Source organism: Plectropomus leopardus, chromosome 10 (assembly GCF_026936395.1).
Source record: "Plectropomus leopardus strain MGB_pleo_1.0 chromosome 10, ASM2693639v1, whole genome shotgun sequence".
Classification (NCBI taxonomy): Eukaryota; Metazoa; Chordata; class Actinopteri; order Perciformes; family Serranidae; genus Plectropomus; species Plectropomus leopardus.
This window is the reverse complement of record NC_142185.1, coordinates 33140216-33152811: the sequence shown is the minus strand read 5'-3', so window position 1 is coordinate 33152811 and position 12596 is coordinate 33140216. Positions and strand designations below refer to the sequence as shown.

The window sequence follows — 12596 nt, the reverse complement described above, 5'->3', positions numbered from 1 at the left end:
TTTTCTGTGCCACTTTCCTCATGCATTCTTACATTTATCTGTATTTATTTAGTTTTGATTTATCTTTTTTCAGTTATTTTTAGAAAAATAGGACTTATACGATTGTTTTTTAACATCTCGTAGAAAGCACTTTGTTTTTAAGGGGGACACTAGAGGTGCAATCATCAGATTTTAGACTATACTGCCTTTTTAAAATACCTAAGGTCAGACTGGTGGAAAGAAAACATCCAAAATACGTATTTCTGCCTCTACATAGTATATAGGCAGCCGGCAAACTCTGGTGGATGAAGTGCCAGATAAACTAAGAGGGACCAAGACATTCAGGAATCCAATCAAGCCCTGAGCAAGCCTAAGAAACGGCTTTGTGTTGCTCTGAAAATAGGTTGGAGGTGCGTAAAGCATCACAAAAATACAGCTAGGGCGAGAAATATTTCCATTGAGCAACATGTCACTTTCTGTTTGCTGACACCAGGAGCAGGCTAGGACATGTTCATTGGGAAACACTTTTTTAAGATATTTGTTTGGGGCGTTTTTGCCTTTGATTGATAGGACAGCAAAAGTGTGAAAGGGGGAGCAACGGGCAGAGGCTGGAATTGAACCTGCGGCTGCTGTGGCGAGGACACAGCCTCTATACATGGGACGCCCGCTCTATCCACTGAGCCACCAGGCGCCCCAGAGAAAATGTTCTTTAATACAAAAAATATTTGTCTTCATATCAGTTATTAAAGGAGAAGTTTTACACTGATCGATCTAATATTTAGTAAAATAAATAAATAAATAAATCCAAATTTACCCTATTCACATGCAGTGTCTTATTTTTGCCCTAAAACGTATGGAATTTAACAATACTGAATTTTAGGTGCACTTACACACCAAACATTCCAGCTGTACTCCATTTAAACTGAGGGCTTTTACAGAGAGGTTTGTTGGTGTATCATTCATAGCCGGATTTATGGAACATTTTATTCCTAAAAACACGGTAAAAATATTTTCAATAGCTGTTGACAGTATCTTCTGATTTATGATGTGAAACAAAGAGAAACATTTGACTATAATATGTCAACAAAGTGAAACAAGAACTTTGACCTCGGCTGTATCCAATGTTCAGATTTCTGCTCCTGAAATGTCATCAAAATCAGTGCATAATTAATAAGATAATGCCGAATTTGCATATTTAAACTCAATAAAAAAAATAACTGTCTTAATGTAAGTAATCAACGATGGAAGTTTCAGCAATATCCATTAGTAGTTTTACCAGATTACCCTGTATTATCTCCCGTTAACGTTTTGAAACCTGGAGAGATGGTGCGATTTCTTTAAAAAACATGGGGAATGCAGGCAATGAGCAACTTGGTAAGAAATGTTTCACAAATGCAAGAAATTAGTAGATTTAGAAAATTATATTTAAAAAGCTGGGGGGAAATGTTTAGAGAAAAAATAAAAATACAACGGAAAATAGAGTTATTATAATCTTTAAGCACTTTTCCAAGTAATTTCCTTTATTTATTTTAGAACTATTTTAAAATAACTTTCAGGTCATATTTTTTTGTATTTTTTACTTATTTCTTGCTATTTTGGGGTCATTTCTTCTTTTTTTGCTCATAGCCTCTTTTCTATGTTCTTAAAATAAATAAAGCCAATTTACTCAGATTGCAAAGGGTTAATACAAATAAAGTGATTTGATAAGTACACCAACACTTGCACATGCATTGTATACATACACATCAATGCAGAGAGAGTCCAGCCAAATCCCCAGGTCTTTATCTAATGCTCCTAACCTCATTTTATGTGAAGAAAGAACCCGCTGGAGCTACATTAAGGCCAATGTTTCAACCTCAGTGAATACCTGCATCGCAGCAGAAAAGCAAAAAGGGCTCACTCAGCAGAGCTACATGGCTGCAGGGACCAGAAATTGAACTAAGTCTGCCAGGATTATCCATACATATTTTTATTCTGCACAACAATATGCCAGCAGAAGCAACAGCTTTGGCCCGAAACAGTCACATCCAGAGGCAGCCTGAGTCAGCAGCATCTCCGCTAAACAATAAAGCAACACCACAGGTTCAGGAGGTTGCACAAAAAGCCAGGTGTTAGATCTGAGCTACTGTAGAGAAGTGCACAGCTCACTGAGTACAAAAGCATTGTAAACTGTTTGAGAGAGAAACTTTGATCACTGGAGTCTTTTTTATTTTAGCCTAAGCTTGACTTGACCTATTTTCTGCAGTGTTTCTAATCAAATGCAAACCGACCCAAAGTGAAGGAAACCAAACAAAGTGCTAACAGTGGGTTAAATTTAAAAAATAATATCTGTGACAGCAGTGATAAAACAGCTGGTACACAAGCAGCAGATTCTGTCAAACTGTATTCAGATCAGGCCCAGTCTTTCACTGGGGGCCCGCAGTTCATTTCAAGGTAGATTTTATGTCAGCAAGTTGATGCGATGGGAAGGAGAACGCTGTGCAAAATCAGAAATATTGCACAGTTATGTGGCTTGCTTCAGTTGGTTGCCCAGCATATCGTTTATCTCTCACGTTGAGTCTGATCTCACATGGAGTCAGTCGCACATTTTTCATGGGTTGGAGGGATTTAAGGATCCCTACCGTGTTCTGTGCATGTCAGGTTGCACATGTGAGTGTCAAAGTGAGTCTGAAATGCATCAAAGTGATGCGAGATACTGAAGGTGCATAAGGCTTTGTTTGGGGCTGCAACCAATTATAATGCAGCATTTTAATCAGATTGAACTTGTAGTTTGCTTCATCTCATTATTCAGTCCGACATCATTCCACTTGTTAGATTATTCTGTTAGGAAAAAGGAGGTTATTTTTTTTTGTTCTGCCCTAACCTCATTTTGTCAGTTGACACAAAAGCTAATAGTTCCTTGGAGCAATAAATGTAATGTTTTCCAACGTTCTTTAGCAAAGAAATATGATAATATCAGAAATTCTACCCCTGTGAGACGGCCGAAGGTGCACGTGTTCTCCATCAGAAATGCCTGAGGGACATCAGACAGATTTGTTCCCTTTCATAGTAGTTTTAAATCTGACAAAAAGACTTGCTGCTTGCTGCGAACTTCAGGTAACATGTAAACACTGGCGTGCAGATAGCACAAGCTTTTGTATGTCTTACATGAGCGAGCACAGGAGAACGCGGCTCCCACACTCAGAGCTACAGGCTACAGCAAGACTAAAAACACTGTGCCAGGGACGTTTTTCAAAACAACTTGGAACACTGGGGCTTCAGGACTCTCTGATTACTTTAGACGAGTAGTATGGAAACATTTTGTGGTTTTATTGCGTTTTTTTGTTTTGTTTTTTTTGCGTTTGAATCCTAGTCACCATTTGCTTCAACTGTTTGGGAGATGAGTGAAACGCATTTTCCCTGTGAAACCATGTTATACAACATCACCCGAATTTCCATCGGCATAACATTGAGTACGTAATGACTGAATTTTTATCTTTTGGGTCAACTATCCTTTTAAATATGTTTTGCTGCTGCTCCTGTCCACAGACACCGGACTTCACTGACAGAATGCTTTTTTAAAGAGAAGGAGATGGTGGTCCATCACTGCTGCTATTCGGTTAGCTTGTGTTATTGCGCGACTTTTGGAAGTGAACTAATGTGGCGTCCACACCAGTGGGCTACATTGCTTATCTCTGGTGCCCAGGTACTCCTTTCTGCTCCTCCAGACTGGGAATAAGTCGACTACCATCTACTGTAGGTAATATACTGACTGTGAATATGTAAATGTGTTTTTACAGTACAGATGCAGTATTATGTGGAATTTCAAAGCATCATCACCGGGTTGAATAAAGCTTTAATGATAATAAAATAGCACCATCTTCAACCTCCAAGCTCAAATCTTCCAAGCTAACACTGTTTGCAAAACGTTTACATTTGAAAAACACGGAAAAGAACGCAGATGGATTCAGCTGTTAAGAAGATGAAGCGAGTGGGAAAAAACTGCCTGTTTTGCTTCATGAATTACTAAAATGATAAATTAGTTATCATAATTGTGTCAGTTGTTTGTTTTTTTTTACTGCTAATCAATTAACAAGACCAATTGTTGCAGCCCTCCTCCTTATCCCACCCCCGACCTTTCAGATACGAGGCTCTCGAAGAAGGAGTGAAGTGGAGGGGTCAGTGAAGTCACCCAGAAATAGATAAGGAGGCTCATAATTAGTTAGTAATGGCAGGTTAGACACCTCAGCAGGAGAATCTCTCTGCCGCTCCGAGTCCACGACGGGAGGACCCTGCCAATAAGGGCTCGAAGTTAATTAAAAGACCTGGCCGTGCTCGGAGGTCTTAAGTGTCCTTATTCTGATGGCATGTGAAAACCCTCCACTACATAACCGCTCCACTGGCTCCGCTGACTGCTGCTGCACGTCTCAATAAAATTACAGCTGAATCATTTCCTTCCTTATTTCCTTCCCCCCTCTCTCTCTCTCCTCATCTCAAGTAGGGCTGGATGGTTATTTCTGTCACTGATTGATGAAATATGTGTTATTATTTTTTAAACTGATTGATTAAAGGGGCAGTACACCAATTCTAAACATCAAAATCAGTTTATGAGAAGTACTACTTAGCTTGTGTCTTATCTGGATGTGCATTTGCTCTCCAGCAGCAGCTTTTTTTTCTCTTATTTTTTTTAATTTTGCTGCCACCTGAAACCATGAGTGGAGGTTGTGCAGGGAGGTGAAAACATGGGCATTTATCAAGTTTTATCAGGACTCTCTTGAGAATGAGATTCTGTGTCTAAATGAGATTACCTGTCAAATAATGATTAAATATTAATTTAAAAAAAAATCCACATTTTTTTTTTGGCATTTTTGCCTTTATTAAATAGGACAGATTAACAGTGTAAAAGGGGGAGAGAGAGTGTCCTGGCATGCAGCAAAGGGCCTTGAGCGGGAGTTGAACCTGAGGCTGCTGTGGCAAGGACACTGCCTTTATTCACGGGGCACCTGCTTTATCCACTCAGCCACTGATGCCCCAAAAACCACATACACGAAACTGTACTGTAACATTAAGCGTTCCAGACATATCTTGATTTATTTGCACCTTTTAGTTCAACATTCTACAAAACAGAAATGTACTCGTCACCTGCTAGCTGGGGCTTGACAATAACAGCGTCCCACTGCCCCAGAGACAACAGAAAATATATTTGGGACAGAGATCTTTTCCCAGAGGCCTGAAGGACTAAAGGGATTTCTGTATGTGTGTGATGTTATGTAGGTTATAACTGTTGCTAAGCAAATGACAGATTGAATCCAGCACTGACGATAGACTGAATTATAATGTTTTTTTTACAATGACTTTGAGGTAGAAACCTCAACATCACATTTGTAATCAAATGTCAACAAATACAATATATTAGCAAACTCTGCCTTCATTGATTAGTTGTAAAAAAGGCCCACTTAAAATATCAATATCAGTTTAAGTATGTGCTATATTTACAATATCTTCACCACACTTCCTCGCTGTGAGACATCCCTTGCCGACGGGGATTTGAAGCCGTTCAAAAACACAAGACTCGATTAAGAAAAACAGTCATTTCTCTGCACCAAACTGTGGAGTTGCTGGTTGAGCGCTGCCTCCATCAGAAATTTTGCAAGGTAAAGAGGCGCAGATATTCAAATACAGTGTACACTTAATGGATATTGATTTTTTTAAGGTGGTTAAAATATGTTTTGCTGCAGCCACATCCACAGCAGAACATTTTTAAGTTTCATGCTGGTAGACCTTATCAAAGCTTATCAAAGACATTAGCAAAGCAACACATTTCATAAAATAAGCACAGAAGAGCCAGATAGGTCGGACCACCGTGTATTACTCTATATCTTTATATGCTACAGTAACGACTGAAAACGACAACAAAAATAAACAAGTTTGCCATATTTCAGTATCTCCAAAATGCACTTTTGAATCTCTAGAGAAGCTTCGTGATTATCTTATTTTCATCCACAGTTAAGTTAGCAGAGGGCTTCCTGTGAGGAAATTTCAGGCTGGCAAAGGCATGACCCGCCCTCCTCTGTGTCTGATTGGCTTGCCTCATATTCTGACCCTGGACCTACCAATTGTTAACCATTTCTGCTTCAGCTCTCAGACTGTCGTCAGTGAGCACAGGGGAGATTTGTTTACCTCCAGGGCCGAAGTAACTTTGGGGTTAATAATCTTCACTTTAACCAGCAGCTGGAAAGCAACATGTGGGAGCTCCACTTGGTCTTGAGTAGCAGCAGCATTTATTAACTGAAAACTGTGACTTACTCTGCACATTTACCACTAAGCTGACCACTTTTACTTCTAGGTGAAGACCCGTTCCTCTGCCCTGCTCCGTATACTCAGATGCATTCACTAACACACGAATCTGCTCTTTGCTTTCACTCTACCACTCACACATACGCTCACAGTCCTGTCTCTAAAAGAGCCACGCCACTCTAACACAATCTAACCAATGACGGCACGTACAGTACTGGCCAATCAGACGCAGAGTAGGGCGAGTCATGACTTCTAACCTCTTATGGGGAAAAATTACATTGAACTTTGCCGTCCTACGCAAACCTCACAAATCTTAAGGGCTGGCATGGGATCTTGTTGGCTTAGTGGGGCGCCAGGTCTGTAACACTGTAGGGAAAAACACTGGTGGATGGGTAAATACTTGGCATTATATTTGGCATTTTGCTGATTATCTGTATCAGAGTTTTATTTTAATGATCACTGATAAAAATTAATTGATGAAAAAGTGTGAGTATTACACTCAGCCACCACCAGGAAGGCAGTCTGCAATACATGCAAAGAAAGTGTCGGCATGGGAGGAACTCTTACTTTGTAAAACCTCGGGGAGCTATTTTCAGTTATTCATCTTTTATTTAATTTTTTACTGAACTTAATACAAAAAAAACATGCTGGGGAGCTTGCTGTAGATGATGTTGAAAGGTTGAGTTTTCATTAAACATTTGCTAAAGGCATTTAAACAAAGTTTTGTGCTACAGTTTGTTACATAACAAATTTTATCTCATCTCATCCTTTCAGTCTCATTGAGTACTTATAATCGGTATCGGCCCTGAAAAATCAATATCTGTCGACCCCTACTAAATACAATATATATTCGCTGTCCTGGTCAATAATAAAAAACTGAATATATGTAAAGAGCAACAGAGGGAGAGAGGAGGTCACTACAGTATTGAGACCTGTCCCACATCGTGAGCAGACAGAGCGAATAAGTACTCTGTTCCAACTCTTTCTGCTCTGTTTTACAGCCCCAAACTCCTGGGAGCAGCTGTGAGCCTGTTCAATTTAGGCCAGACAGATGGAGACAGTGTTTGTGGTGATTGCATTAACATATCCAACCCCGATGAGGGAGGCGGTTTTGGAAGGAGGACCGACGAGCTGCTTCAGAAAAGAAGGGCAAGGAGGGAGGAGACAAAAGGACGGCGGACAAAAGCTCAGAGCTCGCTGATTTTTCTCATTACTTCTTCTCATTCCCTCCCACTCTTGTTTCTCTGCCTCTTTCTTTATCCCCCCTGGCTTTTCCCTCCTTTTGTCGCTTTACCGCTCCTCGCTCTCTCCTTCGCTCTATCTCTAAAGATGGCTGCAGGCTGATGGAGAGCAGCCATGTGGTGGCAAATACCGGCAGCTTAACAGGTGAGAGAGCAGAAGGTGAGAGGCAGGATTCAACGTCTCCTGTGACAGAACACAGGATGCATCTGAATACCAACAACCATGTTCACACAACACACAGCAAGCATGCACACACAGCACAGTGAAAGACAACGCTTCCCAACTCACAGCTTTCACCTGCGACTCTTAATAGTCTCACATGAATTGGGCCTTTGGTCTGATGATTTTGGATTTGACTTCATGCATTTAAAAGCATATGTGAACTAAGCAGTAACTTCCAAGGCTAAAAAAGTGGAGCCAACACGAAAGTGACAAAGAGTGCAGCTCCTCTAACCCTTTAAAACTGGAGCAAATTGGTTTGATTTCTTTCAAAAACATGGAGAAAAGGTCAATGAGAAACTTGGCACAGTTTAGTGATAGGTGACAGAAAACATATATATTTATCATTACAAATAAATATTTTAAATTATGTCAGAAAAAAATGTGTACATATATTTTTCCCCAATTTTTAGCACTATTTAGGGTCAATTTCTTGTTTATTTTTTACTTTTCTAAATTTTTCTTCTTATTTTGAGGTACATGATTTTGTGATTTCTTCCTAATTTCTTGCTAACTTTTGGTCCATGTCTTGTTTTAACTTGGTCATTGCATTTTCCCCATGTTCATGTTCGGTTTTAAAGGGCTAATGGTCATTTGAGGCTGGCTCCGAAAGCGAGTCAATCCTCATTTTTAAAATATCCAACCTTACAACTGGTTTTGGTTTCTTTAGCTAGCCCCCCCCCTTTCATGACAACTGTACAGGGAGTGAACTTTTTCTGTAACTCTCCTGTTAAAATGCTTTCTGACACCTAAAAAAGTTCAGCCACTGGCTATGAACTATAAATGCACGGTGCTAGCCAAGCTGGCAGCTAGCGTAAACGTTAACTGATAACGGATTGCATCATGTGATGGACGTGTAAGTTACACAGTTAAGCCACAGTGTGCTGGTCCACAAACCAATGGGTGACGCCACAGTGGCTACGTCAATTATTTGAAACCGTCTATGATGCGAACAGCAGCTTGCCTCTGGAGAAAATTTGCTAAAATCAAACATACCTGATATTCTCTGCGGCATTTCAGCATTAAGCAGCTCATGAAATCTTCCGTCTGGCTGTCAACTGAGTGCTGCTGAGTGTTTAATTTGTACATTTTTGATTTAGGTAGGTTGATGTAGGTAACCCAAATGAAATACGCACCCAGTAAAGTTATTTCTGTTTCCATTTAGAGTTTGTTCATGCTTTATTTCTATTCCCTCTTTCTTATTCCCTGTTTCCCTTTTTCTCATATTTTCTTACCAGGGAGTCAGGCCTTTTTGTCTGTTTTGTGCGGATAAATGGAGAGGAGGAGATCGTGCCTGAACGAAAACATGCATGATTTGTGAACAGGCAGGGGAATCGACAAACAGATTGCATCTTTTTATGTGCAACCCTGTTTCATTGCTGCCTTTCCAGAATGCCTTCTGAGGGGGGAATTTAATTTGTTAGTTGTGCCACAGATTCAGTCAAATTTACTTGAAACGTGCACTGGCCCTGCCTCCTGCATTATAAAAAGACTGAGAAGTAAGAAAGCATTTTAAAATGTCTCTGTGTCCCTTTGTGTTATTCTGTGCCCGTCTTCGTTCTAAAATCAGACAAAGACAGACTTTTTTGCAGGTCTGTGAAAGCAATGCAGAATGGGAGCTCTTCATCAGTTCTTTTTTTCCTCAGCAGCAGTTTGTCACTCGCGGGGTGGATAATTGATCTGGTGACCCATTCACAGCTGATCAGATCACATCAATGGATGAGAGGAGCCGTTTGCAGATGTTTGTATGCGAAAGCCACGTTTTAGATCCAGCAGAATTAACAGTTAAGTTACAATTTCCTCTGGACAAACAGACCTTTGCTGCGATTACACTTTCACTGAATGTAAGAAGCATAAAGAGAGCCATAATCTCCACACTTTGGCCCTCAGTGTTTCCCCTCTGTAATGAAGTGTGTGACTCCCCCACCTGGAGCAATCAAACACCAGAGGGAGTGGGAGTAGGTCTGTATATCCTGCTTGGCTGCAGGCTGCATGCATCCGCACTGATCATTAGCAGCAGCGGGGAGCCTCTAAACACTGGAAAATTGTCTCTCTGTATAGGTGGGGAAATGTCGGAGCACCAAACTTTATGAAGTGATGAAATCTGAGGGCTAAATGAAAAGAAGCTGAAGTGTTTTGGTATGTGTGTGTCACTGGTACCCTATTAATACTCTTGTTGGTGTTGAGAGGGCTCTTTAGCACAGCTGCAGCTTGTTTTCATGGAGCTGCTCGTCCCTTCTACTCGACAGTGAGGGCAATGTTGAGGAATAATGCACGGCTAAGGATAACAATGTCTGAACAGACGTTAAAGGCTTGTTTCTCCTGTGTGATGTACAAACGAAAGCTTGAATATAGATAATAATAGAGGCTAAAAGGTAGACTCAAGATGAGCTATTCTCACAGTATTTCTACCTTCTGTTTCCATCAGACACACTGAGCTAATTTAGATGATAAATGCCAGAAATGTTTTTCTTTTATATTTGTAGCTTGACGTATTCCCTCTGCTATATATTATTGAATTAGAAATATCGCACAACTGCAGGACATCGACAGTGTATCAGGTTACTTCTCATGCTTATTGTGATTAATTATCTGCTCTAAGCCGTTTAACATCTTCTATGCCAGCATCCTCAGCGAACATTACTCTCTTTCAGAGACTGCAGCAAGCTGAGTTTTAAAGCTAGAGAGAAGATCCTGGTATCAAATTAAATTAGAAGACCTAGGGGGGTTAAATAACACTCCAAAGTTGTCTTTAATTTGGCTGTTGACCTCTACAGTTATCTGAATGAAAATGGGTTCTATGCGTAGCCATTTACAGACATGCCCACTTTATGCCCTCTCAGGAAATTGCGGGCAAAAATAAAAAAAACCCACACAGTATTCCTCACACAGTACAATTGTGTAATTTTCACCTTTTGCATTTGAGAATTTCTGCATACTGGGGTTTAAACAGGCTTTGAATAGCATAAATTGGGTCTGACTGCTGAAAGTCTTGTGGATTCAGTGAGCCCAATTTTATTCAGTGTGATGATGTCAGCCCCTATAGTAGCAATTTCATTGTAGTGATACTATTTCCTGAAATTGACCTGACTATAAAATGACCTAAGTGACCTCTGGGATAACCACGGCCTCAAGAAACTTTGCAACTACAAACTCGTATATTAACAATAAGGGGGCTTTGCAGTAGCTTCCAAAACAAAGGAGGTCACCAGCCAAGTGCAAATACAAATAAAAATGAAATTCTTACAGTTTAAAGTTTTTGATACCACATCACAGCATGGATCTTTGTGGTCTTCCTCAAAGTTTGTATCTTAATGCGGTCCTTTGGAGGGATTTTCAATATTTCAATCAATTCTCAAGTGACAAGTAAAATGTCTAAATTTAGCACCAAATCTGTAAAACAAGTGATATCTACCCAAAATCTTCTGACATGTAGTTGGGCCTGGGAATGGCCATCATATACTCCTGTCTTAATTTTTAAAGCCCTTATACACTCTTGACTTCCAAAGTTTTAAAATAAAACTTAAAAAACGTACTTTTTTAAAAAAACATATATACAACTATAAAAACTTGATACAGCGCTGAGCTGCATCTAAAATCAACCTTCAGGTTCCCAGCTTTCAGATGACGTATACCACTTCTGTGTGGTTGTGGTGGGGGGAGGTGGTGGTGCAAGAGATTTAAAAAAGTATGCTATTGCATATGTGGGGAATGTACAGGAAATAATAACTTGTAATGTTTAGTTGATGACTGCTCCTTAAGGAGTGGTAACAAAGGAGCTTTTTCAATTACTGATACTTGTGAGTAATGAACAGGCTGTTGACTAATCACTTCAGTGTGCATATACAGATATAATAAACTGTGAGGGGATCTGCAATAGCTTGAATACCGGGAACTGTGACTCCCTGTACTACTGAGAATCTGATTCAATATCTACTCCCCCGTTTCCAGGAAAAATACTTGCTGGAACCCAAGAATTTTAACAAGTGTGTGCATCTGCGTTCCCATACTGAGGACTAGTGTATGTTCTAAAACAAAGACACCTTCTTCAAACCTCTTTTACACCAACTACCAACTGTCGATGCTCCAAAGTTTTCTTTGCTGATATCAACTTTTCTTCCTTTTTTTTTCCACGACAGAATTGCAGCTTACAGTTCAGCTGTGTGGCTAATTATATTCCAGAGATAGTATGAAAAAAGTGGAAGGCAAAAATGTGTAAACAAAATGCAGGTGGCTGAATCAGTCATGCAGACCTACATCCCCAAATCAGAGTGCAGAGCAGCATTCAACAGGTGGAGCATTGAGGGCAAGAGGAGCCCTAATGGTACAACTAAACATCCAACAACAATGCTTCAGAACATGAACACAACACACACAAGGCTGCATGTCAGCCAAGCAGCAACCCCCGGGGCTAAAAAATGAAGTCAATGTACGGTCCAAAAACTGCAGTTCCTCTAATAGCCTCTCGAAGCTGGCTCCAGTCAAACTTTCTGGGTGGGCACAGGCACGGCCCCCGTTCAGCACCAATATAGCCTCAGCAGGCGACGGTCTCTCAGCTACATTCACTCATGCATGACTGTACTCTATAGCTGTAACCATAGCTGCTGTTTATTGTTTATAGTTCATTATTTATCATTTAAAGTAAGCCCTAATTGTAATGTTCTGTCACCTAAGAGAAGTCTTGTTCCGCATTTGGTTGTTTTTGCGGACAGTACATTTTTCAGCCAAATTAGCATTGGTATTATCACAGTTAATCAAAGCTGTAATAGCAATTGGGCTGACCAAGCTAGCAGCTAACATAAGGGTAAGCTCCGCCCTCTCTTCCAGTATGGCCACTTCTGGTTCTACGAAAAAATAATAATAATAAGACATGGTTCCCA

General features: G+C 40.2%; 1 protein-coding gene across 4 annotated transcripts in view; it reads right to left on the bottom strand.

The window, feature by feature from the left end:
* sema5ba (sema domain, seven thrombospondin repeats (type 1 and type 1-like), transmembrane domain (TM) and short cytoplasmic domain, (semaphorin) 5Ba) overlaps window positions 1-12596 on the bottom strand; it is a 231228-nt gene that overhangs the window by 55018 nt on the left and 163614 nt on the right. The gene's annotated exons all lie outside the window — the stretch shown is intronic.